The 17009-nt window shown below is 38.3% G+C and overlaps 1 protein-coding gene across 8 annotated transcripts in view; it reads right to left on the reverse strand.

Moving 5' to 3' along the window:
• Positions 1 to 14825, reverse strand: part of maptb (microtubule-associated protein tau b) — a 39578-nt gene extending 24753 nt beyond the window's left edge. For 2 of the 8 annotated variants that reach the window (XM_084405926.1, XM_084405929.1), the window contains exons 1-2: positions 14551 to 14825; positions 12679 to 12776 (exon numbers count right to left, since the gene is read on the reverse strand). The gene's annotated coding sequence lies outside the window, so the exon portion shown is untranslated. Of the gene's footprint in view, positions 1 to 11406; positions 11571 to 12678; positions 12777 to 14550 lie in introns of those variants that run through there. The other 6 variants (XM_084405923.1, XM_084405928.1, XM_084405924.1 and 3 more) reach the window with 5 other exon arrangements.
• Between the last annotated feature and the right edge of the window lie 2184 nt (positions 14826 to 17009).

Genomic DNA, 17009 nt, shown 5'->3' on the forward strand with positions numbered 1-17009 from the left:
GAGAGAGACAGAGAGGGAATGTGTGAGGGTTTCTGAGCTGAAAGGACAAGAGCGAGTAGGCGAAAAAGGAGAGAGAAACAAAGACGAAACAAGCAGGAGGAAAGAATTCAACGAGCGAGAAAAAGAGAGGGAGGAGGACAGAGAAAGAGTGCACTTCAGGGATGAAAGGATAATGGAACTGCAGGCAAGAGGAAAGAAAGAGTGACAGACACACACAGACAGAGCCTGCAACTGTATGATACAGCAGATTTCTAGAGGGACTTTCACTGATTTTGCCACAGTGCAATGGGCTGCCATCACATCTAGAGGACTAGAGAATCGTGGGTATTTTCAGTGCATTGAGCCCTGTCCTCTTTCATCAGATCACATGTTATTTTGCCTGAGCACACTGTGCTAAATGATCCTGCAGCACGACAGATCTGAAAGGTTTCTTGAGGTCGTGTTCATCGACAAACTGTATCCATGTAGCCACTAGACACACACCCACAGTCCATTCACTGACCGTCAGTCTGATGACCTTCTGAGTTTGGTTAGCTCTAATCTGATAACGATGAATGATGGCTCTAAACGGACATGGCAATAGTATAAAAAAATTCAATTTCAATTATTTCAAAGATTTTGCGTTCTCTCGCAAAAAAAACCTTGTGTTCGCTTGCAAAGCTTTTGTGATGGAAATATGTGGTTGGAGGGAAAACTATATTTCAGTGCTTTTGCGAGCAAAAGTTTCTCTGGGGAACACTTTCATTTTGTGAGAGAAAGAAAATGTTTTCTCAGGGGACAGCAATACTTTTGTGGGAGACCACAGAGTGAATACAACCCCCCCAATCACATATTTTTCCCATCTCCATGTAGATTGGCTGACTTACATTACACAAGTACAATGTCGTAACTCGCTCCTTAAAGGGGTCATATAATGGTACATGCACTTTTACAAGTTGATTGCACTGAAATGTCTGTTGGCAGTGCCTGTACACAACCATCCTATCATGATTAAAATCCATCCAGTGGTTTTGTTTTAATCTCCTTATATGTTTGACCATCTCTGAAATCAAGCCATTCGATATTGTGACGTCATAAGATCGTACGCCCCTCCCGCTATTGTGATTGACAGCCGTGTTTCAACACAAGACCCGCCCTGAGCAAGCTGTGACAGCCGTCGTCATAGTAGTCCGCCATTGTTGATATGCTGGAGTAGAATGGCGTCTACGCGATTGTGGTGTTCTGTTCTTAGATGTAATAAGGAACACAGCAGTCATTTGGATGTTCCTAAATCTGAGCCGTTATAGATGCAGTGGCTGAGTTTTGTTTTTGAAGAGATATGCCCAAAGGATTGACGCGGGGATTCCCTCACGAGGATTCCCCACGATCGTCCATGCTTTCATGTTTACGCGAATCATTTCACACCAGACAGCTTCACAAACGAGAAAAAACGGATCGGTACCAACGTGTTCCTGCTGAACCTCCAGAAGATGTGAGTGTAATGTTTTATTAACCTTTATATTAGTATTTATATTAATCTTTGCGAAATTTGCAAACCTTGCTGCAGGCTTCACGATGAATGCATCTAAGGTTTACACTCAGGGTACATTACAGCATGTTTTCTATGTACGACGTTCTCAATATAATTCATAATCCCACGTTTATAATGAACAACGCGTGGTTATTGTGTTACAAACGGTGTACGCACAGAACAGAGGGGCGGGGGGAGCAAAGCTCATTATCATTTAAAGACACATGCACTGAAACGGCGTGCTGAAAACAGAGCTGTTTTTGACCAGGTAAAATTAGTGTTTTCTTACAATACTAATGAGAATTTTTAATTAAAGTATATTACAAACTTTTAATTTAGACCCTAAAGAATCATATTAGCTTGTACAAAAATGGCATTATATGACCCCTTTAACTACCATAGTACGATGCATCGTTGAAGAAATCAACTAGCCCTAAAATCGTTTTGTCGCAAATTTGTCATTCAACCACGTTGGTTAATGATGTCACACAGGTGGTGGAGTAATAATTATTTATTTATTTTTTTATTCAATCATAGGCTCGTTCTTGTGTACTAGAGCACTTACGCACACTCATCAAAAATGCTGATTTAAATATCTTGAGTAACTAAAAGAGGTAAATGACATTTGTATACATTTGAAATTAAATATACAGATTGTACTAAATGTCAGCTGGCTTATTTTGCTCAAGGTAATAATTTATTCGATTTTTATTAAAGTACCCATGTCATAGAAACAAGAAACTATGCTCCTAAACGCAGGTCCAGAGCTGTCATTCCAACCACACAACGTTGCGATGCTGTTTGTAGTGCTGGGCGGTATGACCAAAAATCCATATCATGGTATTTTTCAAAATTATACCAGTTTCACGGTATCTGACGGTATTTAGTTTTTTTCCAAGCATGACTGGGTGTAAACCATATTTTCTACTGATTGAGAGAGGAAATACTGTATTCGGTATGAACCCGTATACCGCCCAACACTAGCTGTTTGCGAATGTTTGTTGGAACTATGGTTTCGGGAAACCCGACTCATTGAATTATGCTGACAACGATGCATCTTGAGACCATAGTTGGCTAACAATGCTTTTGGGAAACTCACCCCAGGTTGATACAGGAGGTGAATCTGACGATGAAATAATCACTGGATATGCCAATATTTTATTGGAAGACCTTTTTTCACATTGGTGGTATAGCCTAGTCAATATTATTCTTATAATTTAATGTGTGTGTGTGTGTGTATATATATTGGCAGCCTTTTCAAATAAGACAGTTGTTTTCTTTTAAAGCTGTACATACTGTAGTTGGACAAGTTTAACACTGTCCTCTTATGATCGAGTGCTAATATGAGGCATAAACGTCGTCAACAGCATCATATATTGAAGAACCAGTGACCAGTTTTCAATATGGCATGGCATTGATCCAGTGATGCGGATTAAACGTGACGCAATGTAACCTGTCAGTGGTCCTGGTGAGTAGGGTTGGCCGTTTTTCTGCTAAACTGACTCGACTTTTGCTCATTCAATTGGAAAAATGGCCATCTGTCAAACCCCGCACACCAGATACCAGGAGTTAGGGGTGTGTTTGTGCCTCAACTTGATGGCATGGCGATCCATAACCTTGTGTAGCCTCATGTATGTCTGTTTCTATATTTAGACCCTGTCAGTAAATGTACAGCCCTTAGCAAGGGCAGAAAATGAGGCAAACGTCCTGCTGGTCTAGAGAATGTGTGAAGAAACTGCAGACGTTTACAGATCCCAGCTGATACAATAAAAGGAGAAATCAATAGAGCGGTCATCTTCATAAACTATATTAAACAACAAACAGAAGAAAACCTGGTGAGATATGAACATCCATAATGCTCTCAAAGACGTTTCTTGCTTCTACGGCAACCAATCCAGCAAGTCAATATGGTGGATACGCAATAAATCCTGCCATTCAGCAGGTTCAGTCATGGACTAAAGACTCAATTGAAAACCTTAGAGAGAGCACAGATTGGAATCTGTTTTTTAATGATTTTAATTGTTGCAATGACGATCATGAGTCTTTGAATGACACGATTACCAGTTAAGCTACATACATTTTTGTACAGAGGCGGTGGTTCAAACAAAAATTTTTTAGAATATTCCCAAACAACAAACCCTGGATTAACAAATATCTTAAACAATCTTTAAATAAGAAAAAAATTGCTTTTTTTTACGAGGTAAAATAATTCAATAAAGAAATTAAATGTAAGATAAAGGAGGCACAAATACAGTGTAAAGGTAAAGTTGAAAATGAATTTCAAACCGGTAATGTCAGAGACGCATGGAAAGGATTAAACACAATAATGGGCAGACAACAGAAACGGGTAGAACTGTTTGATGATGACCCCCATAGCTTTGTAAATAATTTAAATGCTTTTTACTCACGATTTAATAATAATGCAGGTGTTGAGCATAATGTTACTCTGACAGAATCTGAACCTATGAGAATAGAGGTAGGGGAGGTTATCAAAGTGCTCCGCAGAATTAAACCAAATAAGGCTACCGGGCCAGATGGCCTTAAGGGTACTGTTCTAAAAGAGTGTGCAGGACAACTTAGGCATGTATGTACAGGCTGTTTCAGGTCTTTTTAGATGATGGTTTTGTGCCAGTAGCATGGAAAAATACTACTGTTATCCCAGTACCTAAAACATCTTATGCCAGAGCTCCTAAAGACCTTCGCCCAATTGCCCTTACATCTGTTCTGTGCAAGTGCATGGAGCGTATATTATGCAAGGAACTTTTAGCACAAATTAATGGCTCTGAAGATCCATTGCAATTTGCTTACATGCCCAATCAGAGCACAGTGGATGCCTCCCTGACCTTGCTTCATAAAGGCCTAGCACCATTTAAATAAAACAAATGCTCATGTCAGAATGCTTTATGTGGATTTTACATCAGCATTCAATACTGTACAGCCGCAAATCTTAAAAGAAATATTGCGAGATTTAGGCGTACGTAGCTGACTAATTTTATGGACTGAGACATTTTTAAGTAATAGGCCCCAACGAGTCTGTGTTAATGGAATCTAATCTGATTGTATAGTCTTAAAGGTGATCTAAGTAACTTTTTTTTACCTTAACTGAACAGCTTCGGAGTCATTGGAATGGTTATATTACTTAGTTGGGGTTGAATGGTGGTCGTTTCGCACCCCCCTGGTGCCCGTTAGCGGAAAATCCGCACTTGCAACTTTGGGCCGGCGGGCCGCCGCGTCAGGAAGTATCGCGTGATATCAGGTCTCGCGATGTAAACAATTGCTTTACAGCCAAAAGAAATCTGCTAAAATGCTGTCATTATTGCGCTCCCTCACGCTGTTCGAAAACGAATGAAGAAGACGTTTTAAAGAATGTCCCATCTCCTTTGATATCGTTTATCTACTAGCCTCTGGTGTCTGAGAATCGCCAACGAGTTTTTACAACAGTGTTGTCAAATATCTATTCCGAAGCTGTGGGGGGAGCTCTAGAGAGAAACCTGCGAGCAAAAAGCGAGAATACAGCGAAGAAATCCCGAAACTACTGAGCCCCGCTTTAAATTCAGGGTTACCACAGGGGATGTGTATTATTTGTGTACTTTTCTCTGTTTATACTAACGAACTTCAATGTAACAGGGATGATCTCATTTTAATCAAATAAACAGATGACTTGTTTTTTATTTCTTGCCAAACAGACAGAAATTGTTCAACCTATTTTGAGTGTATTAAAAGTCTTTTACAATGGTTTGACAACAGTCATCTACAATTGAACATTGAGAAGACAAAGGAATTATCCTGTGGGAATCAAATTAGGAAAGGTACAGCTGGCCTCCCATATGAACAAGTTATTATAAAAGGTATAAAGATAAAGCAAATTTTAAATATCTAAGTACAATTATTGATGACAAACTCTCATTCCAGGAAAATGTGGACCATACACATAAGAAAACAAGACAGCGTTTAGGTCTACTCAGGAAGTTAAGAAATTTCGGCATTGATAGGAGGATCCTAACTTTTGTTTACAGATCGATGATCGAAAGTATTTTAACTTTTTAAACAAGTTTCATGGTATGGCAATTTAACAATGAGACAGAAGAATAAATTAATATGAGTAATTAACGAAGCAAATGAGATTACCGGCCAAAAACAGAGTACATTGCAAGAGCTGTTTTCACATTTTATGGAGAAAAAGGCGATAGCAGTATATTCAGACCAGACTCATCCCCTCCACCCCTGCTTTGAGGCACTTCCTTCGGGGCGTAGGCTGCGTATACCGTTTGCTAAAAAGAACATTTATAAAAGATCATGTTCCATTGGCGGTGATTGTTTTAAATAAAATTTTCATTTAAGTAGTAAATAGGTGTTATGAACGTGTGTATGCATAAGCATGTGTGCATGTATTTATGCAGATACATATTGTATTCATTTGTTTTAATCATGTATTCCCCATGTGTTTTATTATGTGGTATACAATGTGGTTGTACAGTGTTGTCTGATGTATCTGTTTTTTATGCCAGTGTTAAAGATGAATTTCTGTCCAGTAAATCTGAACGGACAAGAAAGTCAAACAAACAAACAAAGATAAATTCATCATAATTTCCCTAGGTTGGTCCCTCAGAAGGTTCATAATCCATGTACCACTAAGAATCTGAATTTTTCCTGCATAATAAAGGTTAATGTCTTAATTAGAGGATTAGCCTACTACGTTAGCCCCTTGTGGCTATCAATTTGTAGTCTCCCATTACCAGCCTATATCCAAGCCACTAATACATTGAGGTTTTCCTTAAGGTCAACATAAAATCAAGGCTTTACCCTATATCTTTCTTAATAAACATTCCTGGTTTTATTGTGAACTGTTAATCTGGTCATGTTATTCCAAAGGAAAAACCTGTGTAATCTTTTAAAATATAATATCTTGCCTGCCCTGAAGACTTTATGGACTGACGTCCCAAAGCTCTCTTATTTTTAATATCCTCCCTTCAAACAACCTGTCATATAGAGATCACTCATCACTATCCAATCAAGTCTTGCGCATTTAAAAAAAAAAAAAAATTCGTAGGGATGCACAATATGTTTGATTGAATTGTACTGCTTTACCGCCATCTAGCAATCACTTAGCCTAGTTGTTAAGTTCAGGTTAACAGACTGAAGACAAATGGACCATGACTGTCTAGACGTTGGTGTTTATTCCTTAGACCAGTGAATGTGCTTAAATCCACTCACTATGCTGGTTTACTCTGAACACAGCTCCATATTGGAAGGTCATTGCCCTGTAACTAAAATACTAGCTTGTTTATCATTCATCCCCTTTAACAGCCCAGATAGGCTCTCGAGGGTTAAATTAACCAGACTGTCCTCTCCAGCTCAGCATTTCTGTTCTGTTCACTAAATTTACAGGTCTCTCTCAGAGTGTTTCAGGCAGACCAATTACGTAAGTGCCCTGTGCGCAGTGTAATTGAAGTGCCCAGGAGATGGTTCTGGAATGCCTCTGCAACAATGCAGTAGCAAAAAAAAACAAAGACCGAAGTTAAGTCCACTCAAATGAAACTACTTCCTGAGGGCAGCTCAGCATGAAATTGTTGACTATTTTTACAAGTTGTAGAGAAGTCAATTTTGTGTTTGTGCTTTGGTTGTTGGTCTCTGCTAGCTTCTCTGTCCGTACACAGTTGAGTGCCTCTCTGCCTTTGACCTAGTTTTGTCCATCTCAGCTCAGCGCAGATTGCAGCATCACTTCAGAAGTGTGCAGCCATCTCTCCATCTCATGTCTCCACCCTTTAGTCTGTCTCTTTCTCATTTTCTCTCCGTCTCTCTGTCTGTTCCCACAGAACTCCAGCACTGGGCAGCAGGATTAGTGAGGGTAATGGATGCATGTCTCCACGTGTCCAAGTGCGTGGCAGGTGCTGTAATTTCAAACCTGTAAGAGGTTTGTTTCTTCTGTGAAACACAACAGGGGATCTGGCCATTCTTTTTAATATAATCAAAGTAAATGGGGACTGTTGAGCTACAGAATTACAAAAAAGCACCATAAACATATCAGAAAAGTGGTCCACACAACTCTTGAACTATATTCCATGTCTTCTTAAGTCAAATGATAGCTTTATATTCACTATTCATTTTCTCTCCAGTGAACTGATATCCAGTGGGAATGGATGATTGAGTTAGTGAGAACCAGATCTGTCCGATTCTTGAACAAATCAATTGATTCACTGAATTTAAAACATTGATTTGTTCACAAATTGTATATCGCTGTCTAACGAACACACCAAGGCTATGGCACAATGAATAATGCCTAATTAATAAATAATTAAAAGTTGGTATGTTCCTTAGAAAATGGTGTAGAAATTACTTTGAAACAGTTTTCACTCAGATTTTGCTAGTCACAAATAATTACTAAGAAACGGTAAGTATGAAATGAAACGAAATTTTAAAGAACACTGAAATTATGTATTATATACATAATCCAACAATCTTTGTTTAAAAAAATATCATTATTTTTACAGTGCAGAGTGCAGTTTATGTCTTGAAGATCTGGAATATAGTGCATGAGTCATGATGCTTTTTTGGTGACTCTGGATCTTGATCCCTATACTCACTTTGTGTAACAAAGTAGCCAATATATTCTTCAAATATTTACATTTCGAGTTCCACAGAAGGTAGAAAGTCATAAAGGTTTGAAACGACATGAGGGTGAGTAGATTATGGGAATTAAAATGTTTGTGTGAACTATCCCTTTAAACCCCTTACCTGTCAGGGATCACTGGTGATCCCAGATTATTTTAGTTCAAAATATGTTTGAGCTTATATATCTCAATATTAATAACAGTCTGGTTAATTTTGAGTCTTGAACTATAAACTCTCAAGGGTTGGCTTTCTAAATGTATGTGTGTTATGTTTCTATTCAGAATTACTTATGAGCAGTAACCTTTTTATTTTGGGCATTTCATGTATGCAGCACTTGCCAAAATTGGGGGTGATGAGGAAGGGGTTAAGAGAAGCATCATACAAGATTTGGCAGATTCTATTTAATCTTACCAAAAAAAAAAAAGTGCACAGAACGATATTATTAGGACTAATAAATTCATTCTCAAAGAGAATGTAAATAACATGCATCACCACAAGAATGCATTAAACCTTATTTCTGCATAAACAGAGCTGTGGTGATCATGCCCGCTCAAACAGCAGAGATGTCCTTGATCTAACCGAAAGACATAACCTTCCCATCTGCCATGTGGTTTCTGGACCCGCAGCCCAGACTCTCCTCAAGAGTTCAAATCACACCTCACTGAACTGAGTCTGGACATTAAATTAACCGACTGGCAGAGCAGTCAGTGTGTGTTTGTGTGTGCCGACTCTGGCCGAATTGAAATAATGGTCATGCTGCCAGATGAAATTGCTGCCGATAACAGCATGATCCACTTAGCATAAGAAAATATTCAGTCCCCAGAAAGGACGGTTGGCATTTACGTAAACATGTGTCGTACAGATGCTGGCATGAAGAGGAAAATGTCAATCTGATGATATACATCCAGCAACAAAATGTGTGCGGATGCAGATAGCTGTGAGGCACAGACATTCTAACTATTCAACTGGCTTCAGTATAGAGAATACAAGATGTATTAACTCTATGAAATCAGTTTGTGTGTGTGCAAGACAGTTTTTTTGTGATCTCCAGCCGCTGCACACAGGAAGTTAGTCATCTGTTGCCATGGTGCATCAGAGGGTTCAGGACTGCAGTGCAAACTGCATGAGATCTGGCCTACCAGACCAGAGAGACACTGTCTCACTGTCTTCATGCAGCAAAAACATGTTGAATCTGGATTGCCATATGTTGTAGTCAACAACGAGCAGCTCCGGTAACTCCAGATGCGTATTTTATCCCCGGAAGTTCCTGAGATCTGATTGGGCGATAATGGCTCTTATAATCAAATCAAAGTGGTCCCTAATGCTCACATCCCCCTTGTGGAGACCCTCTAACAAAGTATACTATGAAACGTAGTCTATCACTACATACTCTAATTTAGTTCATGTTTTTAGAGGTCAAAATTGATTGACAATATTGATTAAATTACTTATTCTGACTTTTAATGAATGAACTAAGGTAAATTATGATGCAGTCACTAATAAGAAGCAATATTCAGAAAGATGCAACCTTCACATAGTGCACTATGTAACACTTTTTTCTTCAAAATGTACAAAATTAAAGTCAATATACCATCAATCCAAACGTATCCAAAACATGTTTTTGTCTTACCCTGATTCACAATGGTAAGCCCGTTATAAGAGTTTATATTTTAGATGCTTTTTTGCTCAAAATTGCATACTTGCGTCACTCCTCCTCTTACGTCTGGTCATATCTGTAAATAGAGAAAAGTTGCTCCGGCTACTTTGACGCATGTGGGAGTGGCATAGGTTAGTTCAAAAAAGGTTGACATGAAACAGCTACAGCTCAAACTCTTTTTTTTTTTTTTTTTAAGCTAAAAAGAGTGGAGTCTGCTAGCAAAAAAACAACACGGCAGAGCTCGTAATAAAACCAGAAATAAGATCGGCTTGGCTTTTTGGAGATGGCGATAACTGAGGGATTTTAAATATTCGAAAAGTTTTCGATGCGTTTTTATTACTCAATAGGTGAGTAGGGTATTTTATTGAACAGATAAATTGCCACATGTAAAGCATTATCTATTGTGAGAGTCATTTCATGGTGGTTGTAGCTGTGCTGGAATTTATTTTCAAGGAAGTACCATGTCTATTAATAGGTAAAGCTACAGTAACGTCTTCAGCTAGCCAGCTTGAGATCCTTTCCATATAAACTGGTTATATCTCTTAAGAGCAGTAGTGAATGTTTTCTGAGCAGGAGGATAACCATATTCATCCGCAGTCACACAGATGCCGAAGCACAACCAAAACAATGTTCTTCTGCAAAATGCATGCCGTTTTGTTTTTTAACCTCTAGAGGGCCACAAGTTGCATACATTTTAATTAAAAGAGAAATACAGTTTGAACTGAGTTCCTCCTCCTCTGTTCTAAAATTATAAAAAGATCAATAGTTTAAAACTGAAGCGAGTAACAGGCGGTTGTCCGGCAGGAGAAACACACACTTCAGTGCATGGTCTGTAAACTGAATCAGATTTACCAAATCTCTCTGTCTCAATAGCTGGCGTCAAAATAATATGACGATGATGTTTGTAGTTGTGGTCTTCAATGGCAAATTTTGCATCTGTATATTTGTGTGCACAAGCAACCCCCTCCATCTAGACTTTTAAAAATGTACTTTTTTGCTTTTATTCTACAGACCGCAGACTGCAAATGACATCCTAAATCTAGGACCTGAGGAGTATTAACTACAAAAAGTGAGTTGACCTAGAATTTGAAAGAATGTTTGTCAGATTTACTGGAATATTAGGTTTTCTACATTTGTTCAAAACTGGTCAGGAGGACCTTTCTTTTAGAGGTAGGCTAAATATTCTCCTCAATTCTTTTTGCTCATCCCTTGATGTTCCTTTTTGTTCTGTTTGTCCAACTGAAACAACCCCAAGATATTCTTCCAAGATTTTTGTTTTCAAAAAAAAAAAAAACGTCTAGTAAGGTTTAGCTAATCTAGATTTGTCACATGTTATGATATGCATAATGCACAGACAGGTATACATTCGCCGACAAAATACCAACTGGTACCATGGTGAAACCCCACCCGCAGATTTCATTTCGCAATCTTTAAATATTAGGATATAAAAATGAAAGCGCCAGTGTCGTTGGGCTAAAGACAGCCACGGCGTGTTCAGCAGAGATGGGCGTGGGGGAGGAAGTGCTGAAGAAGATGCAGGCGTGAATTTCGACCGTTACGTTCCAAACGCTACAGTAAAGCTTTTCAAAATTATAATGTTATTATTTTCAAAAAAGAGAGTACTTACGATGCGAACAATGGGCGCGGATGATGAGAGAGTGGCAGAGCAACGACCGTGATGTGATAGAGAGAGAAAGGGCGCGCGAGAGAGAGAGCGCGAGCCAGAGAGAGAGACGGGGAGGGCGGGGGAGCAAGGTGTGTCCGCTGCCTTGAAAATCCTCATCCATCCTCATACAAATTATAAAAAAAATATATAAAAAAATGTTTTTATGTTTAATAATTCATTCATTGTGAACTGAAGTAAACCAAAATAGAACAGAGAAATTGTATTAAATGTTGCGATCCAGGTTTTCCATTAGCCTAGAAAAAGTATTTGTGTGTAATGTCACACTATAAAATGTTTTATTATTATTATTGTTATTATTCGAAAGACTTGTAGCCTATTTGCAGAGTCGCCCAGACAAAAGCCCCATGTGGTGTTAAGGTAAGAATCTAATAAGCGGTGTTCCCGTAAAGAAAAGGGGGTTCTTTCATTAAGATGCGCTTTAAAATCAGTTTAAATGGACAGATAAGGGGTTCTTTCAGATTCTATGGAAACCGTGACAAACCATACACATGCAACATCAGCACCATTTTCAACATGGAGCAAACTGCGAAAATCCCTTTACACCGGAGGATCAGCGACACGTCGAGTGCGTTTATCGCATTCAAGCGGATCAGGTCCGGCTGCAAAACCCCGATTATCGATTTGTCAATGGTTATGGCCACAAAAGATCTCGAGAAAACCCTGGCACCTTTCATCCAGACTGACTTAACACACCGGTGTGAGCCACATTATGTTCCATCAATGTCTCATACTTCTAGGTTTTTCCACACCGGCAAACCGCGTGCACGTGAAGCATTGCATGCGTGAATCGACACAATGCATCGAGATTTCTACGATGCGACGCACGTCATTCAAAAAAGACAAATAAAGTGGAATGTAATATTCTTTCAATTAAAATAAATTATTATTGTCCATATTGTGCATCCATGAAAATAAGTTGCTACCTGTAGATGCAAATGAATAAAGAAAGCAGTCAGATTTATGTGCACTTCCTTATCGATGTGAGGTGAAATTACATGTATGGTTCTTTTTAAAAATCAGTCTTATGAAGAAAAGCGGGCCCATAATGTCTGTCACACACCCCAACAGTCGGATTTACTAACATCCTAAGACCAATACACTGGTTGCAGCGATAAAAACTGTGGTAAGGCTTATGAACCTAGTTCATTACTTGATTAATAATGAATCGCTATTAAATACAAGTCTTTGAGTTTGTAAACCGGGTTGACTTACCTCTGTGGCACACTGAGTTATTGTCTGTCCAACTGCAGCAGTCAGCCAGTGAGCAAACCCTGACAAATCCTTCCGCGTCCTGCAAAGGGAGGATGGCGCTAGAGAGCCAGATCGAGAATGATGTCAGTCAGGATAAACCAGAACTCGAAGCTGACATTCCTATGATATTTACACACAAATGATAAATACACGCTGTGTATTTTATTGTATCTTATTTGACAATGTCTGCATTCGAATCGATATTAGAACAGAAATATCATTATATTTATGGTTTTTCTTACTGTAAAAGCAAGGGTTTTCAAACCTATTGATGACAAAAACAACTTCAAACTTTTTGATGCCTTCGATGCTTCGATATATGTAAATATATAATGACCTTTATATATGCATGAAGGAGAGAAAAAAAAGAAGAAGCTTTTTGGGGGTGGGGAAATGCTCCCTTAACAGCTCCCTGGAAGTCCCCAGACCTCAGTTTACTATCATGATTAAGATTTTGTCCAAAACTTTTTAGTTAAGTTAAAGTTTGCTGATGTGATTACACTTAAATGTGGTCATAAAGGCCAGACGAGGCCATTCCAAAGCTCATATTTGAAAAGGTATGCTGAGTGATCAATATTTGTCTGTTTATGTTCTTGGCAGATCTATGCTTTCTTTCCATAGTTCCCTAAAGGATATAAGATAGCTTACAGGATGCAAGCACCTTTGCTAAACCTAGTAAATCAAGTTATATACAGTACTGTGCAAAAGTTTTAAGCACACTAGTATTTTTGTGTGGTTTTAAGCCAGTTATTTATGGCTTTTGTTGTAATGTCTCAATAGGAAATGTCAGTTTACATTTCAAAACATTCATTTTTTCCTTTAATTGTAATAATCCAGTGAAATTTTTGTATGCACAAGGAGTCTGACAACAGCCGATGTCCTTCACATGGAGATCTGATCTCACCATCACAGAGTCAATCAGTTATTACATGAAGAAACAGACAGACTAAATCCAGAAGAACTGCAGAAACGTCTCCAAGATGCTTGAAGAAACTTACCTGCAAAGCTGAAAAACTATGAGCAAGTGTACCGAGGACAAAAGCTGTTTTAAACGCAAAGGGTGGTCACACCAAATATTGATTTGATTTAGTTAATAGAAGTTAATTGATAAATATAATATATTTATGACATTATTTTTAAAAGCATCCTCACTTTGCAGCGTTTTACACAAGTGCCTAAAACCTTTCACAGTACTGTTGCTTTCCAGGAAGGATTCTTCAATCGTCTTGAAGACATTGCCACAGTTCTTCTGGATTTAGTCTGTCTTAGTTTTTTTCTGTTTCTTGATGTAATCCCAGACAGACTCGATGACGGTGAGATCAGATCACACCAGCTGTTGTCAGACTCCTCGTGCATACAAAAATCTCACTGGATTATTGATATTTTCTACTGACACACTACAGAAAAAAAAATAAATGACTAACTTTATTTGTGAAAATACTAACGTGCCTAAGACTTTTGCACATTAGTGTATATTTAAAATGTTTGTGACTATAGACAAAAAAATAATAACCATTTAATTTTTTGTCCTGGAATTTGTATAAAACATTAGTTCTTCGGATATTTTTAACTGTGTTCTCCATTAAACGTTTTGGGTCAGTTTGACTCTGCCAGCACTTTCAGATTCTGTCTTATTCACTGCATAATGCTGCACAATCATAATATTAATTCAGCACCATTTCTGTTTATAAACAGTATGTTTTATATGAAAAAGTCCCATATATTTTCACAGTCTGTTCTTAAACAAACATGCATGATACACACACACACACACACACACACACTGCACCATCTGCTCCCCCAAATTCCGCCATATTCTCCAGAGTTACATACCAAGCCAAGTCCTTCACCTGGACACCTTCACATAAACAGTCCTTGTGTCTTTAAGAGATCCTCTGTTTAACCGCTGCACAACCTGCTGGTGTTTTCCCCCAAAAGACAGAAATTGCTATATCAAATGTATTGTAAATTCTCCTCCTTCCTATTGCTAAGTAATCTTGATCTCTTACTTGCAAAAACAACATAGATTTTTTTAGAATATGAAAAAGAGCAATGCTGTTGATGCTGTCAGTGTCCTTGTGTTCTTCAGATGTGTGAGATGCTCGTCTGAAAGCCAATAGAGCTCTTGGTTGAGGTCGGGCTTGGGTGGGAGTTGCTCAGCAACCAGCCACTTGAGAATGAGTAAGCATTTTTCTTACATTTCGAGGTGTGTCTATGAGAGAGACAGCCCTAATGGTCTGATAATGTTTGTTGTATTGACTTGTCTTCCTGTGTTGGATTTTTAAACCTCTCTTTATTTTAATATGCGTTGATACATCAACCTTTAATGTTTCAAATGATGGTTTCTTTCCTACAGAAGATAAAGTATGGCTGTCACAAACACTTCTGGCCATTAGATGGCGTCTCAGCCCTGTCAATGTGACTGCTCACGTGAACTTTCTCAGAAAGGGTTGTAATTGATTTTTGTAATTCAGTAAAAATCGGACTTTACTTGATTCGATATTAATTAATGCACATTGGTCCAATGAGAAATAAAATACATATTAACATTTTGTTATTGTATCTAACGATGCATTTGCTAGTTTTACTTACTGTAGTCCAAACCCCTCTTAAATTAAAACTGTAATAAAATAAAGTATTGTAATATCATCATATTTTTGTAATAGTAGCCTATAGCTGTCACATCTGTCTTAAATGTTGAGATTTTATGTAATTTATTAATTACAACTTTTGTTACAACATTTTTGTTGTTACATAATCATTTTGTGTTCATAATTCATCATTACTGTTCAAATTTAGCAAAAAAAAAAGTGATGCCCCACTATTAGATCAGTGTGTGATCTTTTTCCAGGGCAATAGGCTATGTTAGGAAACTGTCAATAGTTTTGTTTTGTTTTGTGAGTTCTGTTTAAAGGTGTGTCTATACCGTATAGCCGAATAGAAATGTGACAACTAGCCATGTCTCCACTATAACAAAACAAGAACAAGATAATAGTGAATAAAGGTGAAGCGACATAACTGACACTCACATGACAGCATGCCGAACGTAGTAGGCCTACGTCCAGATTACGTCACATTCATACTATATGGAACATACGTTTTTTTAGTGGTCGTGAAGTAATTACTTAATCAAAAATGTTAAATGGGTGGAGCTTGACCTTGTCCATGATCTAAAGGGGTAGAGCTTAACTTAATTATTTTAGGGTTAAAGTCGTCATGAAACGGAAGTTGCGATAGTTTTTTCTTCCATATTGTGATGTGTATCCGAATGAAACGGCTTCACAAACAAGAAAAAATGTAGTGCGGGACTTTGACTTTGTGTATCGAGAATTGATTGGATGGTTGTGGTTGGCTATTGCTGTGATGTCATGTGAGTGGCAGGTTGTCCCGCCCTCGCATCATCAGAGAAGAGATGAGATGTTGCTGCAAGTGGGAGGGGAAGTTGTTTTAATTAAAGATTATGAGGGCACATGCATTTAAAAAAAAATGGAGTGCATGGATAAATAATTTATACTGCAATATAAAGATTGGACCTTTTAGCTCCACCAATTAGGTACAGAAAGGGGGTGCTTGATGTCATGCTCTTGTTTTTGGTGTTGTTGCAAATATGTTTTATGAGAATAATAGGCCCTACACTATGACTATGTTAGTGTAGAGCAGTGGTTCCCAATTCCAGTCCTCGTGACCCACTGCTCTGCACATTTTGTAGGTCTTTCTTATCTGACACACTCAGTTCAGTTCATGGAGTCTCTCCTAATGAGCTGATGATCTGGTTCAGGTGTGTTAAATAAGGGAGACATACAAAATGTGCAGAGCAGTGGGTCACGAGGACTGGAATTGGGAACCACTGGTGTAGAGGGCCCCAGTCAGACCAAATGAATTAAACAATGTTATTCCAACTGTGATTTTAAAGGTATCCTGGAAACAAACAGGAATTAGCAGTTTATTTCTGGCAGCAGCTGTAGGTATATTTGGCATGAAAATCTTCATAGTGATACAGAGAAGAGAATCCTTTCTTATACTGCTGCTTATAGATTGTGTTTTGTGTGTCTTCCCTCTCCATGTGTCAGTAACACAATGACCTGCTCTGCCTCAGTGTTTCTTAATCGGGACACAGCTGAAGCTAATATGTTATTTATGCATCATTGTGTTGAAAAATCAAAGGAGATGCTTGCGTCCCACAGCCCAACAATAAGGGAGACAAATGACGGCATCTCCGTTGCCATGAGCCACAAGGACACACAGGGAAAATACAATAGCCTTTGAATGGAGAGCTGTTCTGGTCTGTAAGT

This window comes from Rutilus rutilus, assembly GCF_951802725.1.
Source record: "Rutilus rutilus genome assembly, chromosome: 1".
NCBI lineage: Eukaryota > Metazoa > Chordata > Actinopteri > Cypriniformes > Leuciscidae > Rutilus > Rutilus rutilus.